At 40.7% G+C, this 20,054-nt stretch overlaps 1 protein-coding gene and 1 long non-coding RNA gene across 3 annotated transcripts in view; one reads left to right on the forward strand and one right to left on the reverse strand.

The window, feature by feature from the left end:
• Positions 1 to 13,745, reverse strand: part of lrrc7 (leucine rich repeat containing 7) — a 141,732-nt gene extending 127,987 nt beyond the window's left edge. Inside the window, exon 1 of one of the 2 annotated variants that reach the window (XM_042057007.1) lies at positions 13,648 to 13,745. The gene's annotated coding sequence lies outside the window, so the exon portion shown is untranslated. Of the gene's footprint in view, positions 1 to 13,400; positions 13,484 to 13,647 lie in introns of those variants that run through there. The other variant, XM_042057008.1, reaches the window with a different exon arrangement.
• Positions 13,746 to 15,738: 1,993 nt separating this feature from the next.
• Positions 15,739 to 19,808, forward strand: LOC121677895. Its single transcript, XR_006021105.1, has 6 exons — positions 15,739 to 15,786; positions 17,010 to 17,103; positions 17,654 to 17,726; positions 18,248 to 18,362; positions 18,827 to 18,915; positions 19,012 to 19,808. It is a non-coding gene; the product is annotated as an uncharacterized LOC121677895 (long non-coding RNA).
• Positions 19,809 to 20,054: the final 246 nt, after the last annotated feature.

Consider the following 20,054-nt stretch of genomic DNA (forward strand, 5'->3'; position numbering starts at 1 on the left):
TTGTATCAGCGATGGCGGGGTAATGTCACTTCTGTTGATGTTCAAACAAAACAGAGAGCTAGCTCGCTACTCCCTCCCTCTCCCTCCCGTGCAATTGAAACTCTCCTAAATGCGCATCTTGTCGATTATTGGTTGGAACACTATTTTGCCTTTGAGTGGTTGGCTAACACTTGGTTAGCAATTGTTTTTGTGTGCAGATCTCAGAGCCTTAATATCTTTAAATTGGTTATATTCATCATCATTTAAATCCGCACACCAACTTGGACACCAATTATTGTATTCTACACAGAAAAGAACACCTACCCATATAAATATCACTACAGGTAGGCTGCCTACAGAGATGTGGGTTTCATAGCAGTGAAACAGACTTCCTTTGAAACTGCCTGTAATGCTGTCTGCTGTAATGCTATAATGCTAATATGTTCTGCCTACAGGCTCAGGAGAGCTGAATTCTAGGAAATAGCCTACAAGTGTAGGCAATTAACCAGCTACCTACCAAACCCTCCACATAAATAATCAACATGGATTTCTGAGTGGGTTGATTGCTTTTAATATGGCACTCCTTAGCAAATGTAATTTCTGACTGTGATATTCAGATTTCAACACGAGGAAATGTGCACCCTTCAGACAACAAATGGGAATAAATGGCCAATCTCTGATCCTGCTGGCAATGTGATTACACAGCATGGTGATGAGGTAGTGCAGAGATGTGATTGCACCCTACAGTGTTAACCGTCAAATTCACTGTGGTGACAAAAGTACACCTGCGTCTCATGTCAAGTGTGTATGTGTGTGTGTGTGTGTGTGTGTGTGGGGGGGGGGGGGGGTTCAAGGCAGAAGAAAAACACAGTGACAGTACCACCATAGAAAATGAACTACAACACTGACAGTGAATATATGTGCATGTCAAATGAAGTTTCCCTAGACTGTTCATCTCCTATCCAAACCCAATCCCTAACCGTAATCATAAACTGTTGTTAACAGAGTGCAACAGAGAGTTTGTTTATAATCTGGGCATCTAGTCTAATAGACCATCCAAGTAAAGTGTGTCCATACTGTCCTCCTATAGCCTACCTATACCTGGTAAATTCCACAAGCACCTATTTCATCTAGGGTCTGATTTCCAGAGAGTACCCCAATTGTCTTTCTGCACTGTCCGGTAATTTCTTTCGGATGTTGGCATCTGCTAAATGAACTAATGAACTAACTGAATACTAAGTCTATTCTCCTCACTCAGAGGTGATGCCAACAGCGGCCACAATGCCCAGGTATCCGTCGGGTAATTTCCTCAACGCAGCAGAGGGCCTGCAGTGGGGGGCTGATGGTGCTGGTGGTGGGCATTCTGAAAACCTCTCATGACTCACACTGCGCAAGACACCGGCAGTGTGGATGGAGGCGGAAAACAAATTGATCTACATGAGAAGTACATCACATTTTGCAATACTGATAATGAACACCGGCTCAGGAGCAATCAATACACTCAGAGCAAGCAATAAACCAATAGCTCCTTCAGCCCATCATAAGGGAGTAATAGCCATGCTTACAAAGCCATGAGCATAATGGTGTCTGATAGTAATGACATCTTCACACTCATGTACAAACACAGGCCCTGTTATTCTCATCTAGGTGAACTTATGACGGCTGACATCCTACTGGCGTTATTAGCGGAATGAATATTCATGTTAGCAAAACGCTATTTGCCGGCAAAACTCGGCATGTTGAGAAAGACTTAATGAGAGGAAGTGCAATTTGTCACACACACAGACACAGACACACACACACATACACACACAGAAAATAAATATACACACCAACACACACAGACACACATACGCACACACCATCACACACACACATACACACACACACACACACACACACACACACACACACATGGGTCATTGACAAATAAGGCTTCTAAAAATGTGTTGTTAAAAAAAATCTTTTCAAAATGGACAGAATGCATTTGTTTAAGTTGGAAGGCTGTGTTTAAAGTGCCCATATTATGAAAATCACTTTTTCTAGGATTTGATGTGTTATTGTGTGCCTCTGGTGCTTCCACACGCATACAAACTTATAACACGTATAAAAAAAAAAAACCATCCATGTTGTTTTGAGTGAGATAAGGGTTTCTGGATGTATCCTGCCTTCAGTCTCCAGGGTGAGCTGGTCAAAATCGGCAAGGCTTTTGACGCCATAAGCCGAAACATTTAAATATTCCCACCCACCACCTCCTTTTAGGGTAATTACGTTACGTGGATATAATGAAAACCTATGGAGCTGCATTGAAGTGGGCAGGGAAAAGGATTTATACTTACTAAATCGTTGAACAAACGTGAACAAAATGCACAAAATAAGGTTGGTGTAAGAGTTATCTGTTTGTTCATGGGATTCATTCTTATTCTATCACTTACATATTTCCTACAACTAGGTGGCTTATGTTGTAGGCTACTGAAGTTCCACTGTTAGATAGCTAGCTAGCAAGCTAACCGTTTTACATAGAGATTATGGTAAGTGTTAGCTAGGGGCTAAATTCGTCCTCTCAACACTGGAGTATTGGAAACGAATTAGGTTGGTAGTGTACATAGTTTCGGCATGAGTCAGTTACATATACACATTTCTTCATAACCATTGTGTTAGTAGCCTAAAAGGATTGAATGTCCTGTGAATCAATATGTAACGTGTGACTAGCATCTAGCTGTCTTTCCCATTGGAATAAATAGCCATGTTTGCATAGACATTTTTATTTAAGTCCGATTGAAATGAATCTGACTTGTTTACATGGACGCTAAATAATCTAATTGGCAATTATTGACCAAGATAATATCACAGTGCTTCATCTGAGAAGATGCAGTTCTAGCCTAACTATACTATGTAAAACAAAGGTGTAGTAGATGTTAGGGGATTTTGAATTGGCGTGTTTCAAACGTTGCATAATCAACACCCCACCTCTCCGCACCAAGCCTACGAGTTCAACTGTTTTTTAAGCCTCCATATCTCAGAAAATAATGTAGATACAAGCTTAAACCTTTGCACAGTAGTTTTTGGGTCAAATTTAGCATTATTGACATAAAGTATGAAGAAAAGCCAAGATGGTCAGGCGAGGCTGGAGGCATTTGTTGATTTGGCACGAATGACCCTGGTAAGTTAATGGAGTGGGGCGTGGGTAAGTGAGCAGCAGCTCATTAATATGTAATGAGCAGCAGAAACAGCACACTTTGAAAGGGACTGAAAAAGAGTGCAATAGAGGTAGGTAAGAATCTTTACTTACAAACTATTTCCAGCAAACAACTTCAGAAACATGTTTTCTGGAACTCATAGACCTATTTTAACTTGTTGAAAAATAGTCATAATATGGGCACTTTAAACAAGTCTTAATGGCTGTGCAACATGTACAGGGGTGTTACTGTAATACATTTTCAGACTGTATTTACGATTTCACCACCCAAAAAATGTCAGGTGGCACAATCAAAAATGTACCTGAGAGTGTCTGTGCTTTAATACATTATTATTTTGTAGTTGACCTTGGTAACTTATGAATACTTTATTGTGTACTTTATTTATTCACATTTTAATATTTTATTAAAATGTGAATAAATATTAAAATATGAATAAATACTTTACAAATGAAAAAAGTATATTGTTTACTGTAATAGAATAATTAGGTACAAGACATTTTTCAACCATTTGTTTAATTACTACTATGTTTTGATTAAAATTAGTATTTCACCTGGTTGCACCACCTGACGATGTACAATGTCATGTCACTGACCCACACACACACACACACAGTCATATACACACAAAAAATAAATACACACACACACAGAGAAATAGGTCTGATATAACTGTCTCTGAAGCGGTGATGTGGTGAAGTGCTTGTGAGCTCCTGCAGTTGATGATTGTATATTGGTGCGGTGCGGTGGATGGGCTCAGTGTGCAGTGGCGTTTTGATGTGGCGGCTGAGTGGAGCGGCAGAGCAGGGGGGTGGACTTCATTTCAAGGGGTCATGGGATTGACTGACACATCATGTTGCTCTACCCTGCTGGGTAAAGGAACTCTGAACGCAGGCGTGCCCATCAGCAAGCAGGGACTGCTGCTGACTTGAAGAATAACACACAGCACACACCAAGCACATAGGCTACACCACACAGAGAGAGAGAGAGAGAGAGAGAACACACACAGAGTGAAACAGAAAAGAGGAAAAGAAAAGATTACAATAAGATGGAACAGAACAAAGAATAATTTACTGTAGAATAGAACAGAATAGAAACAGAAAACAAGTGAAATAGAACAGAAGAACACAACTGCACAGAACAGGATGAAACAAAAGAAAACAAATCAGGACAACACTGCAGGTGCAGTTGCACGTTCTAAGTATGAGTTAGAACAGGACCAGACCGAACAGAACGTGACAAAACCAAAGAACCGGACAGAACTCTTAAAACCAGCATGAACCAAGTCATGCACCTCAGCAAACCTGTGATCCTCTCATGGTCATCAGCAGCCACGTTTACATGGACACTTTTAATCTGATTAGAAACGGAATAACAGCACAATCGAAATAAAAATAAAAATATAAACACGGAATCGAATAAAAATGGCTGATCCGAATTTTAATCGGAATGAAAGAGGTGGTGTAGTCCGTTCCTATTCTGATTGAACAGCCATGTATACGGTCAATCGGATTGCCTGCTGAATCTTCTCAAGGAAAAGTAGGCAACAACGGCTATTCCGATTCTAAAGCGCTTGAGAACACCTGATCGGAATAGAATGCACAAATTTTATCGGAATGACAAAAAAACTGTCCATGTAAATTTGGCTAGTGTCATGAATTTCAGCATTAAGATGATTCAGACATCAATAACAAAATCAATGATGGTCATGTTTACATAATGTCAGGTAAACGTGTGATGTTTGCTACATGCATGTTGGTCATCTTATGTGAACTGTTAAAATGTAAATGAAACTCATCTTCTACTAAGAGGAAGAAGGCCTAGTTACCTGACACCTGAATGGCAGGGAAAGCCAGTAAACATCTGACCTTACAATGTTATTTCTGATCTACTGTATATCATTTCATCATCTAAAATCTGTGCATCAGGTTTGAGCAAGCTTCTTTTTTAAACTCATGCACTTAACTAAATTACCATACTGGCATGCAAAGAAAATCAGACAATGTATTTAAAGAAAAACTTATTTTTCACAGGATGAGTAGTCTAGCCATCCCTAATTAGATGTTTTGTCTAGTCATTGCTAAGATGTTTTGTCTTAGTTTGTTTTGATGTCTCAGCACAAGAACAACAACATGATTTTTGCAACAAATTGTGTGCAGTCCATTTTGCAGAGTACTTTGATCAAACTGGATTGACAGGCATTTTGACTGCCGTAACAAGGAAAGAGGACCTGTCCTTCAACAGGTGTGTGAATTCAAGAGAGGTGTCAAGTTTTCTATATAAATCCATCCTTCCACTATGAAGCACTGTATGCAAAACTGGTTGTTACAGCAATTCTGGGAGTTATGAAGAGAGAGGGAGAGGGATTGTGTGTCTCAAACAGAATACAAATCTGGGCTGAATTTGATAGTGCCGGCTCCAGTTTTTCTCTCACATCTCTCTATCCCTCCCTCCCTCCCTCTCTCCCTCCCCCTCTCTCTCCTTCTCTCACTTGCTCATCTTTTCCCACAGCTGGGCTGCCTCTAGAGTGCTTTATAAGAGGCTGTGAAGGGAAAGATGGAGAGCTATGTTAGCTGGCTTTGGTCCACAAAGTCCTCTTTTTTTAACGTAGGGCCCAGCGTGAAAGTCAGTATCTCGTCTAAAATCCACTCAAGCTGCCTTACGCCACTGAAATACTGTGGCATGACACAGTGCAGGAGGGAAATATCTTTTAATTAGTGCCTGTGCTTCAATATGCCCTAGAGCAGACAAATGAAGGTTGGAGAGTGCAGGCCTTTGGTGTGGTATGGTGTCATGAGCACCACATGAGGTTTTTCCCATTCCGGCCTTTCCCGCACACACATTGAGTCGTTCAAAAAGAGATGACCTTTACAGGGGTGTAGTGTTCATTAGCAAGCATTGCACCACAGAGTGAGATGGAAGTGATGATCTCTGTATTGGCAAGCAGCATTCCACGTCTGCCGGTGCCTAGTTTGCTGGAAATGAATAGAGGAAGAAATCAAAACAACAAACACTCCTTCTTTGGCATATTCCAGGCAAACCAAATAGGCAGAGATATTTGATGTGCTCGTACCATGTGTATCGTACCAAATGTATGAGCTTTTGATGTATATATATATATATGATGTACTCGTACCATATGTATGAGCTTTTCCCAATGCACAAAAGAACAATACCACTAATGCTCAAAATAGTCTGCAAAGCACCCTGGGTGCATTCACAAGTGTCCGTAGACCTGCCCAAATATGATCGGATCACCTCATCTCACAAGTTAATTCCAGGTGTGAACAGGGCCTCTCGCTTTCTCTCCCTCTCTCTATCCACCCCCCTCCTTTTCCCTCTCTCTCCCTCCATCTCTCTCTTCCCCCCTCCCTTCCTGAGAGCCTCAGTGAGGCTGCTGTATTGCAGGTCTCGCTGTGGGAGGTTAACTGGTACAGTAGTACGCACCCCGCTTGGCACCCGAAACAAGCAGGCAGCCAGAGAGCGCATAGGGCCCCAGCACAGAGGCTCCTCTTACGGGCAGGGGCCGCTCTCCGTCAGCCACTCGACTGGAACCGAGCTGCTGATGCCGCCACGCTCCTCCTCATCGCACCAACAACCCCCCACCCCCCCCCACCCCCAAACAGAATAACAGTGCAAAGTGCAGACACCCACGCACTGTTTAAAATGAAAGCTCGCCTGTGGGCGGACAAGCAGGAGCTGAAGCCAGAGCTGAGCTGATGAGGAGAGAGAGGAAGAGGAGAGGAGAGAGGTGAAGAGAGAGGATAGAAGAGGAGAGGACAAGAGCGAGGAGAAGAGAAGAGAGGAGAGGAGGGGACAGGAGAGATGAGAGGGGACAGGAGAGAGAATGAGAGAATGAAAAAGTAGAGGAGAAGAGAGGAAAGGACAGAAGAGAGGAGAGGACGGGAGAGGAAAGGAAAGGAGTGGAAAGGAGAGAGGATAGGATGGGAGATGAGAGAAAATAGGAGGAAAGGAGAAGGAAGGAGAAGAGAAGAGCAGCAGCAGTAGTAGTAATATGAGGTCAGGAGAGCAGGAGATGGCCTCTCCATATTCATGACCAGAGCGCAACTCAACCCAACCCAACCCAACTCAGCGAAGCGGAGCAGAGTGAGGACGAGTCAAAGTGCTGACAGCCACGAGGCCATGGGAGCTCTGGGGTTTCTCCACCACAACCAGCCCATGGTCAGCCAGAGGGCCGCTTCACACAGCCACAGCACTCCTGCAACGTCCTCCAAGGAATATGGTTTGCAGTGTTTTCCTAGAAATTCAGACCGCTACCAAGCTGAAGCCTGCCCAAGACAAGATGCATGTCAGAGGGAAAGTATGCATAAAAAACAGTAAAATAAGCCTTTCCAGTCTAAAGTAAAGAATTAAAAATAAAAAAAAACAATGCTAGACCTTACAAAATCTGCAAATTCAAACAGATATGGGATACGAGTCTTTCTCTCCCACAGAAGCTAAGCTCCGCTGCCTGGTTCATCTGTGTGGGCGGTTGCAGCTCTTCGTGGCTTTTCCACAATGGCTACATCCTGGAGCGCCACACAACCTGATCCAAAGCGCAGCACAGCCGATTCCACCATCAGCGAGTCTGAATGGGTGATAAATCCAGAGCCCGCCTGACTCATGCGTCTGTGGTGGTGGTGCGTCCATCCAGATTTTTTTGGGGTGCAGGCTCGAAGATTCTCCCCCGGTTGAATAATGTGCTAATGATAACGAGGCGATAAAGCCGGTGCCAGGTTGCTTGTGTGGGCCTGCCTCGCACTGCAGGGCCCGTGCACCATGGAAACCCAGGCAGATATGCTCTGCTAATTACATGACCTGCTGACAGATGTCGGCACAAAGGGAGAAAAACACACCAAGCAACATTTGGGTGTAGGAGACTTGTGAAATGAACTTCTGCTCCATATCCCACTTAAAAAGCCTGGAAAATTTGACAGTACGCCTATTCCACAGAACCTCTCACTTACATAAATGCACTGAGACCACTTAATACCAGTGAAACTAACAAAGAACGTCACACACCTTCTACCCCAGGAATGTACAAAGAACGTCAAACATGTTCTACCCCAGAAATGTACAGTACTGCTGCGCTGGGAGAATTAGCATGCTGAAGATGTCCTGACAGCTTACGGTAAGACTAAAAACAGTGGCTTTAGCAGTGAATACTTAAAAGTCATTTTGTACTACTGGCAGCTTCAAACCTTCATAATTACATCAAAGCTTTTTGTTTTTATTATGATGGCTTTAATATTTACTCACACTTAAGTTTTGTTTTGAGTACACAATAAGATCAGAGAATGTGTTAGCAAGTCAGGAGGCATGACGACAAGCAATTTACAGGCCTGACAAAACAGAGTAGCAATTGGGCTTCTCCAGCCATTTAATGGTTAGCTCGGTCAAAATGGCTCCCAAAACAGGAATTTTCACTCACAATCTGACTGTTTTTCATTACTATCAAGATAAAAGAAGAGCTGCACTATCTAATGGAAAAAAACTTTTCAAAACAACATGGGTTTTTGATTTACATTTTAATCATGTTTTGCTCTTAATCCTGAGTTTCCCTGCTCAAGGATGTGCAGCGAAGTACAGTTAAAGTATGGACTGAGCCCCTTCACTGGCATATTTCTGTTTGGTTTTATTGATGCATATGTAATCAGAACTCCAAATGCTGAAGTAAAGATCACTTCTCTGCTGCAAAATTGGGTGTGCTTTAGTTTTTACGGTTCTCTCAATATACACAACTCTAATTCTTAGAACTTATACTTCTACAGTTCTCTGCTTACGGAGGTAAATATTTAACCACACACAGGCATTACACAGTTACCGGCCTAAATGAAAGTATAAAAAGGAAGCCCACATTAGGAAGGTTGGAATCTTTACATTATGCCAAGCAGCCCGGATTTTATCAGAGCTGATAAATGATTGAATCGAGCCGAATTCCAATCCTGTCCTGATTAGAATTGTTGTCTGCTGTCTTGCAGTGTGAGCAGTCAGACGTACAGTGGGAACGCAGCAATTGTGTCCGATTGAAACATGTAGTGTGAGTTAACAAGCCGTACACAACTGTCAAAATCCGGTGTCAGTCCAGATTTAAAGGTTGTTGCATTTACACATCTGCATAGTAGACTGACACTGATTGACTGATTCATTTCTGGACTTGTAAAGATGGAGCTCTGAGCCTGGCTGGCCTCTTTAATGTCACCTTCCCAAGCGAAAGGGAAACACAGAGGAGTGAGAGACTGACGAGGACCATCTGAGGACACCTTACCAAGGTTGTGACCACATCCATCAATGCAATCGTCAAACGCCCCAAATGAAAGTGCTCTTTTTCCAAAACAGAGAGCTATATCACTGCCATTAGCAAGTACTCCAGCACCCCCAACCTCGCACACACACACACACACACACACACACACAGAGAAACACACGCATACAGTGTATACAGACACATGTACATATTCACACACACACATAACACACATGGAAACACAGCCTATCATGATTGACTTGCAGTCCATGAAGCCACTAAGCACACTCTTCTTCACTGTGGAGATAGTGAAGATGGTATCAATGAACAGCTTAATGGCTTATACTAATAGAAGTCAGACCAGAGTGAGCTATACAAGCCCTTTTATCAGTCTTCATGAGCCATTTCCGTGCAACTAACCACACTATTAACATGTACTGTAGGCCTGTTCTTTAGCATTCTATAATGTGTGCTATAATTAAGCAATTATATAATGAACGTTCTCACTGTCCCTGCTTTGATCATAACATTCCATCCCTTTTCTCTCACGCTCCTAATTTTTACAGTGTTGTGATGAGGATGATGATGATGATGATGATATGCAGAAGACGAAGAGGAAAAGAAGAAAAAAAGAACTGAAGATTTTCCATGGGACGGGCAAATGTAGGCCAGGGTGACCTAGTTGACAGAGGACCCACTTTCATCTGATTGGCTTCATCAGAGCTATCCACTGAGCGCGCCCAGTCTCGCTCCAAAGCGGATATGTCTGGTGCCCACATCACCGCCTACCAGCAGAGCCAGTCACCTGCAGTGACAGCACTGTTCCCTCCACAGCTACACGACCTGCAGGCAGGCTACACATTCAGCCTGCTGCTCCACTACCTGCATTTTGCTGAGGTTTGCTGAGAAAATCCCTTCATCCCTTGTACCTGAGACTGATCCCCAATCTTTGTTGATATTTGGAATATTAGTAATGATCTTTTGTCATTTTTCTTGTTTAGCTCATTATATTTGCAATGCGTTGCTTAAAGCTACAAACAATTGTACCAGCTGCTGTGCTTAAACTACAATGCCGTCCCAAGGTTTAAGTAAGGTTAGTAAGGATGCCAGAAGGGGCTGAATATTTCCAAAGTTGATTGTGTTTTCTTGCTCTCAATTTCACAGAAAGTGTTACCTGAATATGCATATGCTGTCGGTTTAGCTACCATTCTCATCCTTCTTCTATTCATCATACATTGTTTTGTTTTTTTTTCAAATTGCATTTCACTACCAGCCAGTAATAAGAGATACCTCATTATCATGCAAACACCATCATGGTGCTGTGCAAACAATTAGAGTGGATTGTTTTGAGTGGATTAATGTGCTTTAAGTTCTGTTTGCCCACAGTGGACGGATAACTATGCCCACCACCTGCCTCAGCTCCCGTGACGGGAGCATTGTTTCTCTTCGTCTGCGTTACCCCACCGGTCACTCTCTTAAATTGACACGGTGCTGCAGTCATCTATTATCTGTTATAATGTCCATTAGGAGCACTGGCTTGGTTGGTAAATAGCCACACATCCTAGTCATAAAGCTGGTCAAGAAGAAGCTGTTATTTGTGAAGACAGCACATCAAACATAACAAGAGTTCTACACATCAATATGTCCAAGGTTATGCATTTTCTGTGTCTTAACATGACAGATATATGGCTCTTCTTGCTTCTTGCCAGAATGCCCAGAGGAGAGGAAAGGCGAGGAGTGTCTCCAATGACTTTGAAGACAAAATCACCCCTTGAAGTCTACGACCTTCTTTTGAGTGAGAAGTATCAAGACTTGCGGGCCTGAATATAAAACATCTTAACATGGGCTTCAATACGTATCCAAGAGTGAATACTATTGTATTAGAGAACATTTTACAAAGAGCAGGTCACAACACAATGTGATATGAGTTATATTAATATATAACTGAACATATACAACTCTGTTGTTATTATGTTCATAAATATATAAATACCACCAAGATCCAAACATAGTTTGTGTGACTCAGAATACAAGATCAAGAGATGAATACCCACGCACCACAAACAAACCAAGGACACTAAACCCAATCTGAACAACGCTCAGCAAACAAACCCCAATGCCCCCCAAAGCTACGGCCTGTAACTCAACACTGCTGTCCGTCTGGTACATGGGGAACACCACCTCGGGCTACTGGCTATAGAAACCGCAAAGGAAATGGATGAAGAGGCTTCTAAGAAGCCTGTGTGAAGGGCTTTGTCTCTCAAACCATTGTTGCTCTATGTTTTGCTTTTTTGCTTTATTGCCTGCTGTCTTCATCTAGCTGTCAAACAACTAGACCAGGCAACAAAACAGTCATAAAACAAATAACTGGCATCCCCTACACATCGACAAACTGCAGTGCAATCTGTGGAATGCCTGGTGAGTTTGTGACAAAGGTATTTGCAGCAGTCGACTGATGGAGAGTGACTAAGAGGGTGGTCCAAGCCTGTTTGTCAGTGGGGTCAAGCTTCACGGAGTCAACGTTAGACCAATGTTGTTCACATAATGAATCTTTTAGACTGATGATGAAGCCTCAGAACTGACCATAATATGCATTTGGGAGTTATGGGACTGAGCATACAAGTGTGTAAGGCACTTGTGCACCATTAAGCAAGTTACCTTTACCATGACTAATGCTGTACAGATACTGTACTTTTACCCACCCCCCCCCCCCACCCCCACACACATATCTGAGAGCTCCTCATCAGTATGCAACTGCAGGTTCCTCTGCTTCTTAGTAACTGCACCCATAGCATCATTTTACATACATGGCATTAGACACACTAACTGTCCCAGCCGTGAGTGATTTTACTGCATCTGTTTATCAAGAATTCATTCTTAATTTTGTAAATCGGAACACATTCACAAGTAGGCATCTCTTATATTATGTGTCCTCACTTGAATCTACATGTGGGAACAATGAGAACTGTCATTCTTGTATGACATGAGAATCAATATGGCTGCTTCGAGGAACTTTCAGGACTTAAGAGATAGTTGAATTCATTCACATGACTCACTCCACTCTACAAGTGCTAATTAACATGGGTAAAATCTACATGAACAAGAGGACCCATACCCAACACTGTGGGCCCACATTGAATGTTCAATGTGAAATCCACCCACACAGAGAACCCACTTGAACACAGGCTAATGATGACTGCCTTCTTTGAGTCCTATTTAAACATAACGTAGAAACATTACATACACTGAAGGTTTTCTTTCTATGCCTATACAACACAGAAATGTGTGCCACATCATTTCACATAATAAAGCTGGTAAAACAATTAACCTACTTCTCAATTTCAAAATGTCAAAACCTTTGTAGAACAGGGTTACATTTAGAGAAATTAAAATAACTGCGCCAGAACAAGGACACTGAGGATATCTTCAAAAAGGATATCATGTCAATCACGCTGTTGTTAAAGCTTCTTCTCAATTGTAACGGATAAATTTGAGGATGACATAATCGCAAGGCTGCCCACGTAATTTAAGACTGTGAGTTCATTTTTACACATTACATATACAGACAATAAAATACAATAAAGGCAAATTAAACTGTCCTTTCTATTTTCTAAAGCACAGTAAACTGCAGTATGGCTGCATTGGTCTGTTTGGTTGATATAGGCGCTCCACAGTGATGCCGTGAGAATGTTTGATTTTCCTCGCGAAATCCAATGCACTTGTGCAGCAAATGAGCCTACCTGGAGTTGATTGCGCATGTTTATTTTCTTAAACATATCAATCCAATCATTACACCAACGATGATATCCTCTGTTTTGAAGATACATTCGTCTACAATTCTTACAAATCTGAATTGCAGAAGTTGCACTGAATGATAAATACTGGTCTCTGCGAGAAATTGCAAATCTCGAGTAAAGCTTAAAGAGATAAGCCATGCACCATCATATCGGGGACCTCATAATAGACCCATATCTTACCGGGTGGTGAGAATTCCGTAAAGTCAACTACATGTAGATAGTTTCGATTTTCATGACAGGCAACAGCCTGCTTTACCTGCAGTATGCACGATGCATCCTCAGACTGATAAAGTAGGCGTAGTTTCACCTCTGCACAATGCAGATGGATAAACCGCTGGAGTACTGGCATGATGTAACGATGCTTCACCGCATGGAGAACACTGGACATATACAAATGTAGCCTATTTGAAAATACAGTTCTACTTACCGCATGGCGCAGGTCCATCTTTAAACCGGGTTGTGGAAGGTCAGTAGATGTAGGTTAAGCGAGTTTCTTCTTACAATCCAGTTAATTTGGGAGGGGGGGGGCGCAGAAAATATGTCACTGGAAAGCGAAATTCCCGTCGTCCTGCATTTTCCGTCCTTACTTCATTTCTCTCTTCGCAGTTTCATCTTCCCTGAATAGACCTACATTCAACGGCTGCGCTGCTCCTCAGAAATTCAACGTCAATCATACAGGTTAACTGGCAGGAGCAGGTCCCGCCTCTGTGCGTCATGGATTGGCTCCGAAGTTATGGCATACAACTTTTTTGAGGCGCGATTGTACAGGTGTTCTATGTTAATTAGCTGTGTGTCAAAACATTGGCGGGTTAAATTTAACGATGACCTTTATTTCAAATGCCTATATTTTAATTACTCCCGTCAATCAGGTTACCGAGATTATAAACACTATGACTGGATTCTGTAAATCTGTGATACCGTGTGTGTGGGTCAGAAATGTCTATGACATAGGCCTACGGAATTCCTCTTCTTGAACACAAGCTGCCCACTCTGGTGTAAGGCCAAACATTTCTCATTCAGTGTACAGTATAGGATAAACTACATTTGGACCACACTCCTCACTAGCAAATCACCATAGCAACTGAGGAGATGGATTCAATAGACCTACTGAAAAGAAGTTGTTGTGAATTCCACATCCCTCTGGTTCCTGCTCACAACTACATATATCTTGTCCTCAGCATTGTAGAGAAAGGATTTGGCGTTTGATGTTGCATTTTGATGTGATAGCCTAAATCACAGTTCTATGCAGTTATCAACCTTTTTTGTTGACATGAATTGATTTGAATGTAGTGGTGTAGGCTAGTCATTGCCTGGATCTGCTTTTTGTAGCAATGTATATCCAACAAGGCAGTGCTTTGGCTACTTACGTATAAGCAGACATTCACAACTATAATATCTGAATACCTCACTACAGAGTATAAAACTTAATTCAAATTTGGTGTGAAATTCTTAACCATGTTGATTATGGAATGATGATAAATTGTCTTAAAGCAACACAGACAAGGCACAGACTTATGAGATTTTGTATGATTTTCGAACACACAAACCTACACAGGAATTCAGAATCTAGTGAATGTCATGATCAGATTTCACCACTTGTGCCTATACTGGAATGTTTTAGAAATGCTTTCACAATCACTCTAGCTCTTTTTTTTACCCTGTCGTCTCTCTATTTTATCACAATAGCATCTCATAATTGAAAAGCCCATATTTATGTGCTGAGTACGAGCTGGAGAGCTGTTGGTAGGAGGTTATCTTCTTCAGAGCTTTCTGCTTTATTTTACAGTTGCTTAGCAACACATTGCAGTAGGGAACGGATGTGTTAAATATATAAATAAAAACTCATAAGAGCTGTTGGTCCTTGGCTGTCAGAGTCCTTGACTCTGGGCCAGTTTGAAATTGTTTTCATGGATACCTCATCTGAGAATTGAGCATTGATGAACACAGTGTTTTGTCTCTGGTTGCAAGGCATCTCTCACATGCAAGTCTCTAATTTGTGTTTTTCACACAGCATATGAAACAGTGCCACAACAGTTCTTGTTTTTGGTTGTCACACTGTCATGTTAATTTTGAGTCTTATTTATTTATTTATTTTTACTCTTCACCTGCATATCACAACTTAAATAGTGACGTATACTTCCATCTTCATCAGAAGGTCACACGGTGGAGTAGTGTGACTTGTTTTTATCAGCTGATGTTGTTACGGAGGTTTGATCCACCTGTCAGTTTTTTGACAGGTGGACCACACCTCCTGCTGTCAGTCAGCAGCCCCCCAGGACGGCACTCCAGGTATGGGAGAGCATACACAGTAAAATTGACAGTGTTATTAAGTGTTAATTTTTCAGAGACATATTTTTCAGTGTTCATTAGTGTTAATTAGTGTAACTTCGGGAGTTGTTTGAACAAACATGTACACCGACGGTGTAATTAAAACTCACAACCTAGTGTTTTAAGTGGGTGTGAATGTACGAACTCTGGGGTGGAGTCATTTACACTTCCGGTTCTTCAGTTGAGATTTTTGAAAAGAAGATGGACGCCATTGAAGTACATCGTGGGATAGTAAAAGGTAAATTCATTTGTTCCCTATACTTCTGTAATCTAGCATGAAAACTACGACAAATACACAATTAAGTAATGTCACATCACAGGTATATGTTTTCATACCAACGTGTTTTACCTACTATGAAATATTGGTGACGTTAGCTTGGTCGCTAGCTAGTAGCAAGGTCGCTAGCACTAGCTAGCTCAGAAAATTATTGGTAAAACATCCAGCAAGCTAACATAACTTCGGTGGGTTATAACCTTATCAAATTGAAATGGTTAAGTTTATGTTAATTTGTAATACTTAAACTGTAAACTGACATTAATATAATATTGGAGTCGACAACGTCTTAAAGTCCTTTCTGAAATTCGAAAAGGCGGTTGGAATTTGAATACCCACTGAGGGAATAGCTCTAACATGCTAACGTAGCCTAGCTGATTAACATTAGTTACAGCCAGAACAACACTGTTCATAGCGATCTAACGTTAGTGTGCTGCCAAATGCTCACCTGGCACAAATGGATCTGTTGACTGACTAATTATAACAGTCTGTCGACTCATTGACGTTTGGTTGAACTGAACACTATTGCTTGGTTATAAAAAATTGCTGCTAGCTAACATTAGCTGAGACCACGAGGGCATTCGTTTAACTGTTAGGCATTTGTAGCAAACAGAGGTGTAAGGTAACCGTTAGCCTGGTTGGTTTGGTGCAGTCTCCATTCTCTGTATGGCACTGGTATTCGTTTCTGTTAGAGTCTGTTGGCTTTATTTGGGTTAGATCAATTTATTTGTTTCCTAACTTATAAAGGGTGCAGGTAAGCCAAGGAGTATAGAAGTTAGCTAGCTGATACTAATTTTAGATATTTGTAGAAATTGTGGTTCAATAGCTTGCAAGCACGTGCATAAGGATATTCAGCCCATCAGGCATAACGTTACAGCTGAGCAGAGTAAGAAATGTGTATTCTCTGAAATTATGAGCAGTTTTTTTATGGATATGGTAAAATGTAGACGAGTTTACTGCCTAATGAAATTATTTAAGTTATTACCAGTCATGTTGCTTAAAAAGTAGGGATTATATGAACATATTTTAAGACAAAACACTTGAAACATTTTTGAAACATTTGGCAACCTGTGGTAAATAATGTCAGAATAAAGTTTAGAAGTCCTTTGCTGGTTAGTTGATATACTGCTGATAGTCAAATCATTGTTGTTCTTGTATTGATGTAATCATTTTCTTTGTTTTAACAGGGTCAGCAAAATGCTCATCAATGTCCACTACCATGGAGAAAAAAGTACCTCAAACAGCTGCCTGGTTTTTCCTTTCAAAGTTTAATTCAAGAAGGTGAGGTTTTATATGGTTTAGCCAAAGTCCTTTTAGGCAAGTCCCTCCACTCGGCAGCCATATTGCAACGCTTTTTTTTTTCTTTCTTTTTTCTAGCTTGTTTAGACTATGAATCAGCCTGACCTTAGGCATGTTTCTTAATGATTTCACACGCACACTTTGTATCCTGGCTGGAGTTAATGCAGATCCTTATGATCCTTTTTAAGAAATACATTTGAAATCAATCAAAGTTCAAAATCCCTGTGCACAGCCCTTTTGCAGGTGCTGATGGTGTGCAGTATAACTATTAAAAAGTCAAAAACTAGTATAAATTGCACACTGGAGGGTATATTTTGTTGACTTTATTTGGCGTGAAGGCTTTAGGTACACGTTCAAACCTGATGAAGAAAATTGTAAAATGTGTTGTTCACGCCAAATAAAGTGGTTATGGTTAAAAGAAAAAAAGATTTTGTCACCCTTTAGTTGAATTAAGTGAAATAAAATCGGAGACCGAATTTCTTAAAGCAGCCCTTTAAGATTCCAATTTTTTTTTTCTTGTTCTTCAAACAAGGCACATCAATCCACTGGTGCAAAAGAAGAGAACACCTCTGCCATAGGAGATTCAGCAGAAAAAGGCCAAACAGGTGAGCATTTAAAATTAAAATATCACTAGGAGAAATCCTTGTCTGTCTCGTCTCCAAAATGCAGAAGCCTGGCTTTGTGTTCCGGTAGTGTCAAATCAGTGGGCACATTCAATCTTGCAGCTCTGCACAGATCTGGCTGAACGTAAAGTATGTTTATTAGATTCAGTCAGATCTGCTTGCAGATCCAGTGCTGCAAGATCAAAATCCCACTGATTTCATGCTACTAGAACACGAAGCCAAGCAATTTGCTTCCTTCAGATACAGGTCTTGTTATAATCTCTCTGTACACTTTCCAAGTTTACAATACTTCTGATTGTCTGTAGAGACCCTCATCACACAACCACAGAAGTGTAATTATATTTTGAGCACTATCAGTGGTATTAAATAGCATTTGTTTTTTGACGTTCTAGCTGCCCCCTTAGCTTTCTTGTTTGTACTCTGTATTTACACTTTTTAGAGGGTGCATGTAAGTTTTCTCTTTACAAGTGTATCACTGTTATTGTTTCTTTTTTTACGCATAGATGGTCCAGGAGGTTCTGGAGAAGAGTTAAATGGGAGAGGAAATAATGGAGGAGTATAGTAGAGCACCTTGACACACTGTACAAGAAGGCATCTTCTGAATATCCTGGTCCATGGGTATGTTTTGTTTTGAATAAATTAATCTAATTGTATACAACAGTTAGGTCCAGTCAAACATTTTCAAAAAACTCCTGAAGACCCAGCTCTTTAGAGAACATCTCCTCTCATAGCACTACTTACAACAAGTCTTGCTGATCCTAGTACTTACCACCTGTCTTGAACTGACACTCAACTGTTTAAAAACAGCACTCACTGATGCACTTATTCTTACTGTATTCTACTGTTTTTAAATTGTCCTAAAATTGTTGAGAGAATTGCTTTAAAACTTAAACTGCTACCATGTTAGTCGCTTTGGTTAAAAATGTGTTAGCCTAATGTAATGTAATATTACTTAAGCATATTTTAGTGGCAAGAAGCGTTAAGTCTATATTTTATCCATAATCCATGTTTAATCACTCTTCCATTTTATAGCTTGTAATGTTGTCTGAATATATCTAATATAATTTTCCTATTGTTTTTAGGATACCAGTACGAAGTCAAGGAAAAAGATATGCACTCGGCATTGTGACTGTTTCCTAATCTCAGGGATCCTTACTCCACCAATGGCTATGTAAGATTTTACTCATTTCCATTTAAGGTTATATATAATAATAATGTTCAACTATTGATCTGGATTATCATAGTTCTTGCCCACATTATTTTGCAGGAACACTTCTACGATGCTGGAAGAGGGACGGGCTATCTGGCATGGCGCCTAAAGCAACGAGTGTCGCAGCGTTTGGTCAAGAACAGCTCGGGAGCCTTGGAATACATGAACACCATGAGCTTTTTAAGGAGGTAGACTTTCTAATGAGGAGACACAGCACTCAAAAAATCCTCCATAGAAATGCATGGGGTTAGTTTGTAACGTATGGTGTTGTCTACATATATCACACCCCCCTCCGTGGCAAAACGTGGACATGTAAATACATTGAGCCAATCATGTGGTGTGTTGTGAAGACATTGATTGTGCCAATCATGTGTTGTGATCTTGCCGCTGGAGCAAGATTGGTGTTGTGAAGCCTGCCGAAAGTGCCCAAAATGCGTTGCAATATGGCTGCTGAGTGGAGGGACTTGCCTAAAAGGACTTTGGGTATACCCACATGTAACATCACTTCATGGTGCATTATCTGTCTTGCTTATGGAAAATTGGCCCATTATTGCACATCTCTAGTAATAGGTTTGAAGCAAAACAAGTTTGTGAAATTGTAAAAAACTCTTGATTATATTGTTTTATTTCTTGTTTATGAAATGTTTACTCAGTGTTGCAGAGCATTTTCATGCATATGTGGTTATGGATTGTGAGGAACATTGTTTTATTGTTAAAGTCAATGATTTGTATGAGTATAAGGCCTTTGCTCAACAAAATGCTTATGGACCAAACTTTGACATATATATTGTACCTCTGCACATTGATTTGAGCCATATCATGGCAAATGTTAATAAAAAAAGAAAAGTAATTAATTTGCTGTGGTTTGTTTAATATGTTTATTTTGATAAATATATGGCTCTAGAAACTAATTAATTACTCCAATAGAGTTAATTATGAATCACTGATGGAGTTAATGATACACTCCAATAGAGTTAATTTTAACTCTGATAGAGTTAATTATGAAACACTAGGCTAGTGTTAATACGACAACACTATGGCAAGTGTTATTTTAACACTGATGAGTGAGGATTATATAAACTCTGGAATAGTGTTAAAAT

This window comes from Alosa sapidissima, chromosome 12 (genome assembly GCF_018492685.1).
Source record: "Alosa sapidissima isolate fAloSap1 chromosome 12, fAloSap1.pri, whole genome shotgun sequence".
NCBI lineage: Eukaryota > Metazoa > Chordata > Actinopteri > Clupeiformes > Clupeidae > Alosa > Alosa sapidissima.